Source organism: Mercenaria mercenaria, chromosome 13, assembly GCF_021730395.1.
Source record: "Mercenaria mercenaria strain notata chromosome 13, MADL_Memer_1, whole genome shotgun sequence".
NCBI classification, from domain to species: Eukaryota; Metazoa; Mollusca; class Bivalvia; order Venerida; family Veneridae; genus Mercenaria; species Mercenaria mercenaria.
The window spans coordinates 47,773,046-47,790,249 of record NC_069373.1 but is presented as its reverse complement, the minus strand read 5'-3'; the positions used below and the strand labels follow the sequence as shown (position 1 = coordinate 47,790,249).

Sequence of the window (17,204 nt, the reverse complement as noted above, 5' to 3'; positions counted from 1 at the left end):
TACAACCAGTAGAGCATTACTTGCTGGAATGCCCAATTTTGGTAGACTATTTGAAATCGTATTTTTTTTCTCATGTTTTCTTTAAATAAGTATATAAATTCTAAGTGTTCTTAGACCACTATAATCCCCTATTGGCCAATCATATTGCAGTATTTTGTCAGTCATAATCGAAAAATGCAAGGAATTATATAGCTGTCTAATATGAAATAAGACACTGCCTCAATCGGAACTCGATCCGACTTCAACTCATTCCATAATAATTGAAAAGAACTGTCTAATGACATACGCTAGACAATTTGAAAACTTTGTTTGGGAAGGAGCATACCTAAAAGTTTTCAAATGTCTGGGTGGCTGGGGACCTTAACCTCCCAAAAATGGACTGGGATACCAGCAGTCCATCCCCTGAATGTAAGCACCCCACCTTCTACTGTCAGGTTATTGAAACATTTGATGATTCAAACCTAACCCAAATGGTCACCTTACCAAATAGAGGAAATAATATTCTAGACTTATTCCTTACTACAACCCCAACTCTAGTAAATCAGGTCAACATCATACCGGGCATCAGTGATCATAATATAGTAGAAACAAAAGTCAATCCGCAAGGATATGTTACCAGAAGCCTCGAAAAATTCCCTTGTATAAAAACGCAAACTGGCAGGAAATAAAACAGTCATTAATTGACTACCACCCGGTTATGACCAATGAAGGTAAATACTCCGCACTAAACACAGAAGAGTTATGGGAAAACTTCTCAAATACCCTAAACAACCTTACAGAAAAATGGATTCCATCCAAACAGTCAACTATAAGAGATCACCTTCCATGGGTCAATCAGGACATTAAGAAACTAATCAGGAGGAACAGAGCTTTTAAAAAGGTTAAGAAAACTAGCTCATCTTCTGATCGAAAGAAATTTCTAGACTTAAAGCATCTAGTGCGGAAAAAGGTCAAAGAGGCTTATAGTCAGTATCTTGAGCACATCCTAAACTTGAACAACACTGATGCCTCACTCCCAAATAAACCAAATACTAAGAAACTGTACTCGCTCATTAAACACTCGAGACAGGAATCTTCCTCTATCCCTCCCCTTAAGTATGAAAATAAACTCCATCTGGATGATCAAGCTAAGGCAACAGTACTGAACAAACAGTTTCAGTCTGTTTTTAGCCCCAAATCACCACTAAACCTCGCCTCGCTCAGCAAAATTAAACTAACTCCAGATGGTAATTCAGTTCCTACTATGCCAGATATTAGGATAGGCACAAATGGTATTGAGAAACTTCTCAGCAACCTGAACCCCCATAAGGCCAGTGGTCCTGACAAAATCAAGCTTATAATACTTATAACACTCTCTGTAGAACTATCCCCCATCATTGAGATCATATTCCAGAAATCCCCGAAGGAAGGATCACTTCCATCCCAGTGTAAATCCGCATATGTTGCCCCCGTTTTTTAAAAAAGGTGATAGGTCAAATCCAGTAAATTATAGGCCGATTTCATTAACATGTGTCCTATGCAAAGTTCTTGAACACATTGTTTCCTCATCTATTGTTAAGCACTTCATCAACCATTGTATTCTGTATGACATACAGCATGGATTTAGGGAAAAAAAGTCATGCGTTACTCAGTTAGTTATGTTAGTAAATGATCTGGTCACTTCAGTCTACAATAAGAAACAAGTAGATCTTATACTACTAGATTTTAGTAAGGCTTTCGACAAGGTTAGCCATGAGAAAGTCCTTCTAAAAATGCACGAATATGGAGTCAGAGGTAACACACTAAGATGGGTCAAAGGCTTCTTAGATAATAGGATCCAATCAGTAGTCCTAAATAGCACTATCTCTGATGCCATCCCAGTATCATCAGGTGTCCCGCAGGGGTCTGTACTTGGTCCCCTGCTCTTCCTAGCTTACATAAATGACCTCCCACAAAATGTCAGTTCCAAAGTCCGTCTGTTGGCAGATGACACGGCAATATATCTAACTTTGTCATCTGCAGACCAATCTGTCACTCTCCAAAATGACCTAAAACTTCTAGAAAAGTGGGAGTTGGAGAAGGATATGGAGTTCAACCCCGCCAAGTGTCAAGTGATCCACGCCACTAGAAGGAAACATCCTATCCCTACCCAGTATTACCTACATGGAGTCCAACTTGAATCGGTCAGCTCAGCTAAATACCTAGGCGTGGATATCTCAAATGACCTATCATGGGACAATCACATAAACAGGTCAACCAAGAAAGCTAACTAAACCCTAGGGTTCTTACGAAGAAACATTAAGGTCAAGTCCCAACCCATTAAGACCATTGCTTACCAGACTCTAGTCCGACCCCAGCTCGAATATGCCTCCGAGGTATGGTCACCCCACAGCCAAACTCAAATTGACCAAATTGAAAGCGTCCAAAGGAGAGCCGCCCGTTGGATCAAGACCGACTACGGCCGTACTTCCAGTGTAACAGACATGCTACACTCCCTAAACCTTCGTCGACTGGATTTAAGGCGTATAGATTCTAGGTTATCACTCTTCTATAAGATTCATCATGAACTGGTTGCTATCCCAATCGTAGATTACCTGACCCCAATGACCCGATGTGTCCGCTATGGCCATTCCCTAAGTTATAGGTTACTTACTGCAACCACTGACTATTACAAGTTTTCTTATTTTCCGAGAACAGTGTACCATTGGAACCAACTTCCCCCCAGTGTCGCCCACCTCCCTACCCTAGAGCAGTTCAGTGCTGCAGTTTGCAGCCTTGAACATGCCTCGCCCTAGTTATCCTGCAAACTCAAGTTTTAACCTTTTTATATCACCAAAATTATTTTTAGTTTCTTCCACTCTAAATTTTTATCACTATATTCTTTCTCTTTTTGATTTTGACGCGCAAAACGTCTACGTTCCCGCAAGGGGTTTGACGTCAACGGAAGATAGATAGATAGACCTTTGAAAATTTAAGTCAAAGTTACAGAAACTGGCTCAGAGAGAGCCATGTCATTCACCCAGCTATACTAATAGTTCACCCTGAAGCTTTAATTGACCTGAACAATAAAAATTAACAAATGCCACTGCTGACATTACCGCTCATCTGGCCTAGCTCTTACCCTAGATAGCATAGTATCCAATTTGGCCTAGATTTCATAGAGACAAACATTCTGACCATGTTTTATGTACATCAGGAAGATCATTAACCAAGCGGTTCAATGATTTGACCTAGTAACATAGTTTTTGACCCCAGGTATCCCACTTTTGAACTTTACCTAAATTCTCTAAATAAATATTCTGACAAAGATCTATGATGATAAAGTTGAAAAAGCGGCCTCTACAGTGTTAGCGATTTGACCTAATGACCTCTATCTTTCCCAAGTGACCCAGTTATAAATTTATCCTAGATTTTAAACAGACAAACATTCAAACCAAGTCTTATCAAGACCATGTAGACAATGTGGCCTTTTGAGTGTTAAAATATCTTTCTATGATCTGACCTAGTTTTTGACATAGATAACAGTTTTGAAGTTGGTCTAGACTTCATAGACAAAGTTTAACATTCTGACAAAGGTTTAAGAAGATGTGGCCTTTAGAGTGATATTTTAAGTTACAGACTACTAAAATTATCGTACTTTGACATAATAGAATCAGTAGAGCATTACTTGCTGTAATGCCTAATTACCGAGAATCACAGAGAAATAATGAGAACAAATTTGCATCTCAGAACTGGTATACCAGACCTTGATCTGTAAATGTTTCTAACTTCAGTTATAAGTTTCAGAACACTACCTGAGAGACAAGATACAAGATACAAGATACAAGAAGATTTATTTAACGTCGGATAAGTATAAACATATAACACTAGCTTAAAGCTATTTTCCGACAAACACATGTAAATAAGCTCAACATAAGTAAGCTTAAGAGAGACATTTACATTGAGACATTATTACCGAGGTTGGAGACTACAATGTTGTTTTATTGGGACCGGACACAAGATACAAGAGATACAAGATACAAGAAACTTTATTTAACGTCGGATATTACATAACAAAAACATTAGCTTAAAGCTATTTCCCGACAAACAATGATAAAATAATAACAACTAAAAATGGCTGTAAAGGAAAAGCACACGAAGATCAAGAATAGGATAAATTTACCATCAATCCTATTTAGTCCCCGGCTACTAGGTGAAATCATTCAACCCCCTAGGGATTTTGGTAGACTATCATATAATTGTTATATGATTAGTTTGGCATGTATATTTGCTTGTTTGCCATTTTTTAAATTGAGATTAAACACCGGGGAGGAACTGTTACACGAGACTCGGTTGTGGAGGATATCATGTTACAGATTTAGGATGCTTCTGTTACAGTATTCCTGGATAACGTTACAGCATTCGGAGGATAATAATAGCTGTCGGTATTTTGTTTGCCAAAGATGTGGTAAAGATGTATCTCTTTTTCCAAAAATAAAAATTGTTTTTCTAGATCAGTGATATGCACGTCTGTTGAGACATGGCTTAACCTGCGAAACACAGTATATTGATGTCAATCAAGCGTTTCATGACAAAACTCGAAATTTTGATAGAAAAATATCTAAAAGAAATTGATTAAAAGATATTCCAACCTATGTCAGGCAAATTTGCATTGATTAAAACCCTCTTCAGGCATGGACCTATAATACGAGGTAGAAAAATTACTGTTGGTCTAATAGTTCGTGGTTTTATAGAATGTTGCAGTTTAGCAGGATATGTTACAGTTGTGGGGTGCTGCTTCTGAATGTGTAACAGATTTAGGATGATACTGTTTCCTTCTTCAGGATTCTGTTGTTAGATGTAAATACTGCTAAACAACATTTATTTTGTCATTTGAGGCAGTCAGACATGTACTAGAGTGGCGTTGCTGTAACGACGTTTAAAAACACAGGAAAGTCCACCTAACGGGAGAAGATATCGGTTGTGATATGTCAAGAATCACATATGATGAACAGTTGATGATACAAGTTATGTAGAGCAAATCTCCCATCCCTTTTCCATGTAAATTGACCGATCGTTTGAACAATCTCTAAATACATCGGTTGTTAAATGTTTTTCATAACCTCTAAATAAATCACCAAAGATATCGCGGAGCGAAATCGAAAAATGTTTTAAGTGTATATTTATTTATATTCACATAGATTAATTACTTTCGTTCAAATCTAAAAAGAGAGTGAGTTACTATGTTTAAAAGGTAACTCCTAATTTTTGAACAACCCAAATTTAACGTGCTCGTGCTCGCGTTTACGCAATGCCTACAGTCCTGAGACATGTCTTCTTATGGCGCACAGTCCTGAAAAGCCCTTGACACCGTCACACAAAGACAAAGACGCATATATTTTTAGATGAAAATCCTAAAACATTATACATTTTAACTATGAATTGCGTATAAAATCCTCTGTTAAATGATATAGGCTCCTAACTGTGAACAAACAGATTCAATGCTTCAGATTAGCCTATTTGATTGTGCATGCTTGCCAAATCTTCATTGCGCAGATGCATATCTGCTTGTAGGCAGCTACGCGCCTGCAAGCAGACTATGATTCGATGGTTGTTCTAACAGTAAACACGTATACATGTGTAACAAAAAAAGAATCTTTTATTATTTGAAATAAAGTTTTATTGCACATGTGCGAGTTGTCGCGAGAAAAGCCAATTAATTTCTTAAGTTCCCCATTACCGATTCCGAGAGGATATTTTCTTTTAAGCTTATTAGTAATTGAAATCGTTGATAAAGACACGCATTGCCAAGCTCTTCTGAAGCTAGGACACATCGTTTGCTAGCTTAATACATGTAGCATAAACAGGTACTATTTATGAAAGAACAGCTTATTAAAGTGCAAACGACGATTCAATGCGAATTGGTGATTATGGTATCATGTACATTGGATATAGAACACTAGCTTTCCATTGAAAATGTTTATATATCATTTTATTATATATAGCTGTTGAATCAGATTCAGAATTTCGAAATTAGAAAAAAATGCACTTAGTATAATATATTTGTTACATCTTACAAAAAATCCTGCATAATTCATGATATCTAAATTTTATTTGCTATCCTGTTATTGTATATTGTCAAAATGTATTCCAAAAAGTATCATCCTAAATCTGTAACACATCCAGAAGAAGCACCCCACAACTGTAACATTCTATAAAACCACGAAATATTAGACCCACATTGATATTTCTTCCTCGTATTATAACTGCATGCCTAAAGAGGGTCTTTATCGATGCAAATGAGCATAAAATATGGTTGAAACATATTTTAAACAACTTCTTTTAGATAATTTTCTATCAAAATTTCGGATTTTGTCATTAAACATTTGACAGACATCAATATACTGTGTTTGACATGTTAAACCATGTCTCAACAGACACACATACCATTGATCTAGAAAAACAATTTTTACTTTTGCAAAAAAGAGGTACATCTTTACTATTTCTTTGGCAAACACAACACCGGCAGCGATTATTATCCTCCGAATGTTGTAACGTTATCCAGGAATACTGTAACAGTAGCATCCTAAATCTGTAACATGATATCCTCCACAACCGAGTCTCGTGTAACAGTTCCTCCCCCGTGTTAAAGAAGTCGTGCTAAATTTTAGACAACTACTCCTAATTTACTTAGAAATGAAAAAAAAAAAAAGAAATGGGATACACTTATTTGTTCAGACACTGCGTTTTTCATATTTATATTTAAATACATCAGTTGATAGCATATTCATTTAGTTACAAATTGGAAACGTCATTGACGTTCAACTTTACTCGACGGCGCCAAAAATGACGTTATGACGTCAGGCTCGCGAAAACGCGCAGAATGAGCAGTAAAAGGATGTTATTGAGATATTATGAAAATGGGATAACAAAATATGTATTTGTAACGGTTAAGTTTGTTTTGTTTTCATGTTTTTTTCATTTTCCTTAAACATTTAAGAACATAATCTAATATTTCTACCTCTTTTGAAGCTATAATTAGCTAAATATCAAACATGTATAACATCGGTAGACGAGTACTTTCCATCTGTCTTTCGACTAAGGTATCATTTTATGACATTGGTATACTTATCGAGACTAACATGGCAGAAAATGATGCTATACATGTTTAAAATGAGCTCTAAAGTCAGGGAAATGTTGAATATATTATTGCAATTCTTTTAATACAATATCAACTCAGGGACTTCTGGTCTTCCTTTCAGTTTGAGCAGCAGATTATTCTAAAGTTTAATGAACAACAAAGTTATTCACGTTACATATTAGAGTTAGAATTTTTCGTATTTGTTACATGTACGTTAGATAATATACATTAATTATTGAGATGACAAACTGTAAATGATAAAATAATTTTATTCATACGTTAAAAAAAATACAGAATGAAAACTGGTGTATTTTCTATATCTCAAAATTGATACTTAGTGCACATCTTGGATAAAATCTAAAAAATAATGAAAAAAAAGATATCTGTTTTAAAATACATTTTGAAATAATATTTTGTTGGAGTAATTTAGGAGTCGTTTTATCAGTTGGATAACATTGTTTAGGACGTATTTAGATAATAAATTATTCAATGTACAAATGTATTCAATATGCTAAAATTTGTATTCACTGTTACATAATGACCAGTGTATAAAACCATCAAAGGTAAAGAAAGCAAGCGAATGAAAAAAGAAACCATCTCGTGACATGTCAGAATAATCTAATCCTGGTATTTAAAGATGAAAAATCACATTAATAAAACATAAGGTGGAATAAGGGCAAAATGAGAGAGCCCTAACCCGAAACCAAATGATAAAAAAATCAAGGTAAATCCAAGTCGTCTGGCATACAATCGTCAATGTACGGTCGGTGCCCAGTATCACGGCTGAAAAAAAAACATGTGAAAATAAAAAATGTGAAAGCAATAATATAATAATAAAACACATTTCAAGCATGGCAACTGTTAGAAGTAAAGAAGACTGTTTCGCTCTCACCCTTCGATATATCACTGCATTTCCTCAATGCACCAAAATATAAATATACGAAACGATTATAGAATATAAAAGCTAGTTTTCTTAATTTGGATTTTATTATATTTCATTCAAACATATCTTTCAGTCAGGATACGAGTTATATGACCCAGGGAAGTGCCTACGCCTTAAGTATCTTGAACAATGAAATGGGTCCTATCCCTAAGGTGACTATGTCTTAGACTAGCTGACAAACGAAATAGAATGTCCTTTGTTAAAACGTATAGCTGGCGAGACCAAATATCTCATATATATATATATATATAGAATTTTCCTCTGGCTACCTTGCCTAAATGATTCGTGTACCAATGATTCGAAAATGATTTCAATTATGAGCTATAAAATTTCAGGGATCAGGCAAAAATCGTTCAATGTTTCAACTATCAATCTTCACCTCAAAATCAGCAGCTTAAGCTCCTATAGGCTGGAGATACTATACTTAACTGGTATCTGTGTCGAAGTTCCCTTCAGACAATGTCTTTGAACAACAACGTACGAGTCTTATCGCATAGATGCTCAGCCTATGTTCTTTTAATTAAAGCTGCAACTCACTAAGATTGCCCTGACTCCTGGATGCTCAGCGTCTATATGCTATCAATTATAGCATTTTACTACCATATAGGTACAACCCTGATGCTACGGAATTCTGTTAGGGCCATCGCCTTTGAATGTATTGATCTGAAACGCGATACTCGATAGTACGATGATGAAAACGCGAAATCACGAAACCACGATAACGAAAACGCGACAGCACGATGATGATAACGCGATACTACGATAACGAAAACGCGATAATACGATAGTACGATGATGATAATGCGATACACTATCGCGTTTTCATCATCGTACTGTCGCGTTTTCACCATCGTACTATCGTATTATCGCATTTTCGTTATTGTAGTATCGTGATTTCGCAATATCATTATCGTACTATCGCGTTATCACCATCGTACTGTCGCGTTATCATCATCGTACTGTCGCATTATCGTCATCGTACTGTCGCGTTATCACCATCGTACTGTCGCGTTATCACCATCGTACTATCGCGTTATCATCATCGTACTATCGCCTTCCGGTGCCCATGCGCACAGAAGAATTTCCTCTCCAGTGTTCTGGTTTCTATTATCTTGTTATTTAAGCTCTGTTGAAATTAAAAATGATTTCTATTGCTTGCTAATGGGTGGTAAAAAGTTTTTTCAGCTAAAACCAAATATGTACTTAGGCAAAAACTCTGCAGGTCAATCGGTTTGAGTTTTCTATATAGTATATGATAACAAGAAAAAAAAAAAGAATGTTATATTGTACCATGATCAGGGCGTTTTTTGTTTGTTTTTATTTTGGTCTGACATGAATATTTTCACAAATATGATGATGAATATTTTCACAGATATGATGGTTTATATTTCAACACTGAAAAGCAAATGCATGTCTTGTAAAGCTCAGGTCATTGATGTTGAATTCCGTAAGACGCATAACAACACTGAAATCGGAGCATCGCAAATATTCGAAGAATATTGTTTGCAGTTTTCATGGCACATAGTTTCTTTTAATGCATCAAAGTCTGGCAATTTTCTGCAAAAATAAAATAAAACGTAAAGCAGTTTACAACCAAAAGTGAGTTAACGCCCCCTTACTCAGACATTTTATTTATGATTTTACAGGAATGAGAAATGCAGTAAAATTATATCTGCACAGCATTCTGAACCTGTTCAACATCCAACCCGCTTTGTCTCCCTAAATTCATTTTCTGTAAATGACTCTTAAATTGACGAAAGCTAAAAAAGCATGGAAAAATGTTAATTATTTTTGCTTTTGACTAACTAGCAGCTGTAGGAGGATCATCAATACAAATCAAGATTTTCACACACTAGCACCCGCGTTCGAATCTGCCTATCGCCCTATCGCTAGAGCAGGAGCTGTAGTTCTAAAAGTATAACTTCTAATCTTCTCATTTTTAGCATGCATATGCGCACCGGAAGGCGATGGTGCGATAATGATAACGCGACAGTACGATGGTGATAACGCGACAATACGATGGTGATAACGCGACAGTACGATGATGATAATGCGACAGTACGATGGTGATAACGCGACAGTACGATGGTGATAACGCGACAGTACGATGGTGATAACGCGATAATACGATAATGATATTGCGAAATCACGATACTACGATAACGAAAACGCGATAATACGACAGTACGATGGTGAAAACGCGACAGTACGATGGTGAAAACGCGATAGTATATCGCATTATCATCATCGTACTATCGTATTATCGCGTTTTCGTTATCGTAGTATCGCGTTATCATCATCGTATTGTCGCGTTTTCGTTATCGTAGTTTCGTGATTTCGCGTTTTCATCATCGTACTATCGAGTATCGCGTTTCAGATCAACACATACAAAGGCGATGGCCCTAACGGAATTCCGTAGATGCCTTGGCTGTACTTCGCCAATAACGCTGAACTGTCTATAAGCTGGAACTCTCCTACTATCTCAGTAGATTACCAAACTCTGGGTCTCTGTCTCAGCTTTTTGATGCTCAGCCTATATTTGCTATCGTCTATAGCATTCAACTACCATGAATGTAAAACTCCTATGCGCTGGCCCTTTAACTCGAAACCCTGTTGAAATTCTGCAACTCTTCTTTAGTGTATGAACTTCAAACGTCTTCTTTTTAATAATTTATCCGCCCTGACAGTGTAGTTGCAATAACTTCCTCATCAAGGTATTGGGATAAATTATTAGTTGGATCCTCGATGTGTCTTCTTCTATCGCTGGATACCGAATGCCCTCTCTGTCATCCATCTACCTAGCGTGCTATTTATAGAACTTGTTTCTGATTGGTCCAAATTTATACATAGTATTTTACAACGAGTACTTGCTCTAACAAATATCTGGTTCCCTTTAACTATTGTTTATGATATAATATGTGATGCTGGGATCCAGCTATTGACATAATGAACCCAAATCAGCCAAAAATGACCCAAATTCTATTATTAACAGCAATTCAACAATAATTATAGCAATGATAGCATGAAAAAAGAGTCAGTGCTTAATGTGTTACGTTATCAATATATCAAACATACAAATCATTCTGACACTTTCATCACAAGGAACATTTTAAGCGTCTCTCAAGCCATGGACGGCATGTAAGTTTAACCACCGACTTCCGCAAGTCAGCTGGATAGCTTCCTCACATGACATCACGAAGCAACAGGGATGATTTGAAGTTAGCTGCACTATCTACTAACTGAAAGCGTCCTCGCGTTCTTTGTTTTGTTGGGTGCAAGTCGCAATGCAGAATAATTTCAGCTTTTAATAATGGAAAACGACACTAGGCGCCCTTTTAGAAAATATTCGGGCACCTAGGTAGAACCATTCAATAAACCTCTGCAAAAGATGACATGTGTACGTTTAAATTTGCATAGGAGAGAAGCAAGCATATATCTTGAATATTGCAGTGGAGCCATTTTTACGAAAGACCGGTAGGGACATTTTAACTTCATGAATTCACGACTGTAACTTCATGAATTCACGATTTCAACTTCATGAATTCACGATTTCACAATTTCAGCTTCTTGAATTCACGATTTCAACTTCACAAATTCACGAGTTAAACTTCATGAATTCAGTTTCATGAATTCACGTTTTGAAATTCAGGATTTCAACTTCATGAATTGACGATTTCAACTTCATATAAATTCACGATTTCAACTTCACGAATTTCTTCCTGAATTCACGTTTTGAACTTCACGATTTCAACTTCATGAATTCACGATTTCAACTTCATGAATTCACGATTTCAACTTAACGAATTCACGATTTCAACTTCAAGATTTTAACTTCATGAATTCAAGATGTATTTGCCACGTGACTGTGACGTTATCTGTCACCATTTGAATTCAATATGTTACTGAAACGAGCGTTTTCCCTGGTAAGTGTTTTTTTCCAGTTATATAAGTTTGAATTATGTCTTTTTTTTATCAACTTGTCAAATACAGTTGAAAAATTATGGAACTACTTATTTGATGAAATTAATTTTATGTTTGTATCCAAGGAAGTTGGAACAATTGTACATGTAATCATAAGACTATCCGTCCATTTCTTCCTATGTCTGGACAACTTTCTAAACCTCATAGACAGAAAAATTGATGCTCACAAACACATGAATAGAAATGCTGCACTGGCTATAATGCAAAATAATGATTCGTAATTATTAAATTGTTTACATGCATCTTATTGAAGATGCTGATGTTAACTTTCATCGCCGTTCTAACGGCATTACCAGTACCAGCAATGGGAGACAATATTGTCAATCGAGAAGCAATGATAAGTTTCATCGTTCAATATTTCGCAATGGGATATAAATATAAAAAGATACTTGCTAGTCTTGTCTTAATTCATGGAATAACACTTAGTTATAGGCAGCTAAAAGACTTATTAAGCGACTAAGTTTACATGGAGAACGAAGATATTATTCGTGCGATTCTTGGAAGAATTATCTGGAAGTGGAAACTGTATAGGGTATAAAGTAATGTGGAAGATACTTAAAATGAAGTATGCTCTTAAAGGTGGATAATCAGACTTTGACCATGTAAGGGCTTTGCTTGTAACTTTAACATCTGATCATTTACACTCATTTATGTTCACTAAACACTTAATACAAGTTAGATTTTCACTGGAGGTATTTTTAAAATTTGATTTTCCTATCCTGGTTGCCCAACCAAGATAGAGTTATTTTATCGTAAGTATAAATTATATATATATATTATAAGCATACTTTGCTTAAGGAAAGGTATTAATATTAGATATATTGTAATATATTTGTAAAATATTTTCATTAACAATTATGTATTTAGATGGAATTCGATAGAACCGCAAGTTTAAAAAATTATTATTATCTCCCTTTGCCTATCTTGGTTGCGCAACCAATATAGATTGGAAATAAATGAATTCAGAAGCTACACACAGATTTAAAGCTTGCCGTTTGGTTCAGATTGTTAAATAGTTGGTATGTCTATCAAATGCAAACGTAAAACTAGAAATTGTATCGAAATAAAATGAATTACTCAGGTTTTTAAATACTTTTATATTAAAGGGGAGTAATTGCAAATTTTATAAAAAATAATAAAACATACATTTCTAATAGGAATCTAACTCTATGTAATGGGTCTTTTTGTTCCTTAAATAAATCTCTACCAGAATATACAAAAAGTAAAAAATGGCATTAAATGTTGTTTAAATGTGATTGACCACCTTTAATGTACATCGGTCTACGGTTATTCGTTTAATGCGGATAGCAGATCCAAATGGAGTGGAAAGAAGGAAACGAAGGCGACTTCTTCGGCGGAAATATTTATGTCCAGGTCCAAACTTTGTATGTTACATGGATGGATACGACAAGTTGAAGCCCTTTGGTTTTGCCATACATGGGGCTGTAGACGAATTCAGTCGGAAAATACTGTGGCTTAAGGTTGCAACCAATAATAATGACCCACGTCTTTGTAATTGCTAAATATTTCTTGGAAACCATAACTAGCTTAGGCGGGATTGTGCCAACAATAATTAGTAGTGAACATGGAACCGAAAATGTCACTGTCCGTCAACTGTAAATACTTTTCAGACCAGGACATGGCGATGGCCATGCAGCGGACAAAAACTTTGTTGTTGGCAAAAGCACATCCAGTCAACGGATCGAATCGATATGGAGTATGTTTCGACGTCAGTGCATTTTGGATAAATCTCTTTAAAGCGACGAGAGTGCTACAGGCTTATACAGTGATGGAAATATTTTTCATAGACAATGTTTGCTTTACTGTTTCATGCCAGTTATTGTAATTGAGTTTTGTAAATTTGCCTTTGAGTGGAATTTACACGACATTTCAAATGGAAACCCAAATGGAAAACCTGAAGTGATGTTCAGTATGCCGGAACTGTATACTTCGGTCAGTCAGCACCATAACGTTGATCTAGATGATGTGCGTATTTGTACTGAGCTGTATTCACGTCCTTTGAATGAGCGGGGATGCTTTCCGGAGTGTCTGCATTTGTTTGATCTTATCTGTCAAAATACAAGAAGAGAAATTGACAGTGCAGAGGATGCCTTTAATCTGTGTATGTATATCAAATCTTAAATAGAGTAAATTGTATGGTTTGTTCTAAACAAAACTTATTTGAAATCGTAATTATTTTATCCTGTTTTCCTTACATAAATATATCAATTCTAAGTGTTCAAAGTACAGTTATCACTTTTACATTTATTCATCGGCTTAAAACGGACTTCAAAATGATGGAACGACAACATTGTATGGTTTGTTCTAAACAGAACTTATTTGAAATCGTATTTTTTTCCTTACATAAATTTATAAATTCTAAGTGTTCTTAAACCATTATAATCCCCTATTGGCCAATCATATTGCAGTATTTTGTCAGTCACAATCGAAAAGGCAAGGAATTATATAGCTGTCTAATATGAAATAAGACACAGCTACAACGGGAATCGATCCGACTTCAACTCGTCCTAAAAGGAAAACTTCCACCTAATACTGGCTTACAAACAAAAGCTTTGGTTGAAAAGGAGCATACCTTTGAAAATTTAAGTCGAAGTTACAGAAACTGGCTCAGAGAGAGCCATGTCATTCACCCAGCTATACTAATAGTTCACCCTGAAGCTTTGATTGACCTGAACAAAAAAACAACAACAACAAATGCCACTGCTGACATTACCACTCACCTGGCCTAGCTCATACCCTAGATAGCATAGTATCCAATTTGGCCTAGATTTCATAGAGACAAACATTCTTACCATGTTTTATGTACATCAGGAAGATCATTAACCAAGTGGTTCAATGATTTGACCTAGTGATATAGTTTTTGACCCCAGGTATCCCACTTTTGAACTTTACCTAGGTTCCCTAAATAAATATTCTGACAAAGATTTATGATGATAAAATTGAAAAAGCGGCCTCTACTGTGTTAACGATTTGACATAATGACCTCGTTCTTTCCCAAGTGACCCAGTTATAAATTTATCCTAGATTTAAACAGACACACATTCAAACCAAGTCTCATCAAGACCATGTAGACAATGTGGCCTTTTGAGTGTAAAAAAATCTTTCTATGATCGTTACCGCCTCGGTAGCCTAGTGGTAGAGCGTCCGCTTCGAATGCGGGAGCTCGTGGGTTCGATCCCCGGCCACTTCATACCAAAGACGTAAAAAATGGTACTAGCAGCTTCCTCGCTTGGCGCTCAGCATTAAGGGGATAGTGCTAGGACTGGTCAGCCCGGTGTCAGTATAATGTGACTGGGTTCTGTATCATGCCACGTGTCTACGGCGTGATATTCCAGTGAGGCAGCACTATAAAGTTGGGCATTGTGCTCACTGCTACAAGTAGACACCGTCGTTTATATGACTGTAAAATTGTTGAAAAAGACGTTAAACCTGAACACACGCGCACACGTACACGCACACACGCACACACACATACACACACACACACACACACACACTTTCTATGATCTGACCTAGTTCTTTACATACTAGTAGATAACACAGTTTTGAAGTTGGCCTTTTTAAATATGATCTGACCTAATGACCTAGTTTTTGACCTCAGGCTTTCCAGTTTGACCTTTGCCTATGTTTAATAGAGACAACAATTCTGAAATTTTCTAAGATCAAATTGAATATGTGACCTCTAGAGTGTTTACAAGGTTTTTTTTTATATGATTTAATCTAGTAATCTAGTTTTTTACCTCTGGTAATCCAGTTTTAAACTTGACCTAGATTAAACAGAGACAAACATTCTGACAAAATTTTAAGAAGATCAAACAGAAAATGTGACCTCTAGAGTGATGACAAGAAGGTTTTTCTTTGATTTGACCTAGTGAACTAGTTTTTGACCACAGGTAACCTAATTTCAAACTTGACTTGGAGTGTTAACAGTCACATTGTTGATGAAGCACAATGCGACACAGGGTGATCACAATAGCTCACCTTTAGCACCTTCTGCTCAGGAGAGCTAAAAATCAGACAAACTAAAAATCATTAGATTGCAAACAAGACTGGAATAGACAGACGCAAAGGTGCAAATATATTTGCATCCCAGCAGGTTAAGAGCATACTAGAGACATACCGGTATTAGCCTTGTTGTGCAGGCTTAATTGTTTTACCTCTTTGTAATTACTCATTCTTTGTTACTATGCATGGTAATCAAAATACTAATTTTGCTTTTATACAGACATAAGGTAGGCCTTGCACCAAAACTGTATTCACTGAATGAGCTGTTTTATCTATATACACATGATTTATTATGATGACGGATAAGAACATGAAACACAGCATCATAGTATCAAAACTAAAATAAAGAAAAAGTGACTTATAATAATTACCTTTGTTACATTTATTTGTGTCTTTGCATTATTATCTACATCTGTTTTCGGGACGGAACATGAATTGTATAATGATATAGTTCTAATGCTAATAGCTAATATAGCTTTCACACATCAAACTCTTCAGTTATGAAAACGTAGAACCAATGCTTTATTACAGACAATAAATGAATCAACAAGGTCGCTCGGAGCGACACCGTAATAATTGTTGTAGAGATGTCGTCTCATGTTAACGTTGAGACTTGACTTACGTTGGAAAGTACCTCTTACGGAGTGAGAATACATCAGATCTAGGATTTCGTCGTTTTTACAGACATTCTGTAAATATATGGACATTCCATAAATTTAAAGATTTCAGTCTATAATGTTACATACTGGGTATATGAAATCTTTAGATCAAAACCGCAGGTTGAAATGAAATGTTTCACTTATTACATGCATAGATAAAACTAATAGGAGAATTTCAGACAGGTAGGGTCACTTTAATTTTTTCACATTTTCCGAAAATGCAGAGTCATCATTATTGACAGAAAATTACAAATAGCCTTCATTTCTGCTTGCAGTCTTAAATCATTAGGTTTAACCCTGCGGTTTTGATTTAAATTTTTATTTGAACAGATTTCATATACCCAGTCTGTAAATATATAGACTGAAAAATCTTTAAATTTACGAATTGTCCGTATATTTACAGAATGTCTGTAAAACTATGAAATCGTAGACCTGATACATATTCACTTGGATGGAACTGTTGGTTACATTTCCATTAAACATGTTTAGCCGAGTC

General features: G+C 35.9%; 1 long non-coding RNA gene across 1 annotated transcript; it reads right to left on the bottom strand.

Moving 5' to 3' along the window:
• Window positions 1-12,836: 12,836 nt before the first annotated feature.
• LOC123529490 (uncharacterized) lies at window positions 12,837-16,505 on the bottom strand. The gene is made up of 3 exons (XR_006682153.2): window positions 16,421-16,505; window positions 14,617-14,713; window positions 12,837-14,092 (listed from the first exon to the last, which is right to left on the bottom strand). It is a non-coding gene; the product is annotated as an uncharacterized LOC123529490 (long non-coding RNA).
• Between the last annotated feature and the right edge of the window lie 699 nt (window positions 16,506-17,204).